Here is a 1,598-nt window from a genome sequence, read left to right on the forward strand (position 1 = left end):
ACAACTGAAATCAAGTTAACTTGTTATACCACGTGTTATTCTATAACAAATAGGACCTTCTTAAACTAAGAGAATGGCTATTATTACAAATTAAAACATTCATTTTCAGTGTTGTTCTACATGGATACTACATCTGTAGAAGATGCTCAGATGTGTACAGTGAGCAATACCATATATCCTGAAAAATGGGTCTGTGGGCCAATGATCAAAACATGTAGTGGCATTCCACCTTGAACAGAGTTAGAGTTGAAATGGTTAATATTCAAAGAGCACTTCAAGCCTCAAGTCACACATTTAATATTCCCACACCAATGGAACAAAGTTTCACTCAACAACAGAAAAAATAAAAGAAGCATCAAAACAACGTCCTAAACTGAAAGCTACTGCAGAGGAATATGGAGGTCATAGGAACACATCCTGAACCTTTTCACTACTCCCCTGTGAACGTTTTCCATTCTGAAATCGTTTTGTTTTTTGGTTTGTTTTTTTCTTGTAGTAGGTAGTTTCATACCCATCGTGAACTGCCTCCCTTAAAACTTCTCTCTAAAGCACTGACAAGAATGTTGCAATGCACTTTGGGTATGTTAGATGAACATAACCAATAGTATGATATAAGGTAGAGCACACCTGTGTGGATGTTCTCTTTTAGAGAGGTGTACACCAAGTGGCCAGCGTGCAGTTACATTCGCAAACAAGTTAGGCAGGAGTGGTGATGGATCTTCTTTGGAGGAAAGAGTTTAGGTTTGCTGTGGGCTGGAAATACAACGAGAAAAAACAATTTAAGGTTTACCTCATCTTGTTATTGATTCTCACACCTCTTTTTCTCTCAGTCACGAATATTAAATCCTTAAGCATTAATACATATTTCTTACCTCAAGAATGTGCACCATCACATTACTTCCTTGTCCTTTTAGTTGGGGCCACAGGTGATGGGAATGTCTTGGGCACAGCTTTGATCATGGTTATGGAGCATGTCACTTTAATGCAAAAGTCTCATATGATTTACTGAAGTTAGCAAATTAATTTTGATAAGTGAAGGCATGCACAAAAAATGTTAAATTAATAAAGTTCAGTACAAGCATTTTGGGAATTGTGAGGATTTTGGGAACTTCAGAAGCCTTTACTGAAATGACAAACTTGAACAAATTTGAGATCACATTTCATATCAAGTTCATATCTTCAAGTTGAACAGCAAGGTATTTTTCTTACCTTCATCCTGTGTTGTTGGTGGATTCAAACCTTTTTAAAAACCCCATAGAACTGAGCTTTGCCAAGAAAGCTCTCATCTCAGAGCAGGTCTTCAGTTCAGGAATTAAGGGAGGATTACCTCTGTCAAGGAGCCTACACAGTTCGTCCATACCCTAGATGGGGAAGAAAAAAGCACACATACAAAATTCTCATCTAAAAAAGGTAAAGTTCAAAAGAAGAGGATGTACTGGTTCTTCCTCTCTCTTCCTTTGTCTAAAGTGATGCTTGATGCAGTGCTTCCTGCTGAATCTACAATAGATGCACTTGAATCACCATCATCACCCTCAAAATCCAGGTGTCTTCATTTTCATTTTCTCTGTGGTGTAGGCCCTTGTGTCTTTTTTGGAGTC

The 1,598-nt window shown here is 37.8% G+C and overlaps 1 long non-coding RNA gene across 1 annotated transcript; it reads right to left on the reverse strand.

Annotated features, from left to right (window-relative positions):
• Positions 1–281: 281 nt before the first annotated feature.
• Positions 282–1,356, reverse strand: LOC113570256. The gene is made up of 3 exons (XR_003409878.2): positions 1,210–1,356; positions 873–977; positions 282–753 (listed from the first exon to the last, which is right to left on the reverse strand). It is a non-coding gene; the product is annotated as an uncharacterized LOC113570256 (long non-coding RNA).
• Positions 1,357–1,598: the final 242 nt, after the last annotated feature.

Source organism: Electrophorus electricus, chromosome 6 (assembly GCF_013358815.1).
Source record: "Electrophorus electricus isolate fEleEle1 chromosome 6, fEleEle1.pri, whole genome shotgun sequence".
NCBI classification, from domain to species: domain Eukaryota; kingdom Metazoa; phylum Chordata; class Actinopteri; order Gymnotiformes; family Gymnotidae; genus Electrophorus; species Electrophorus electricus.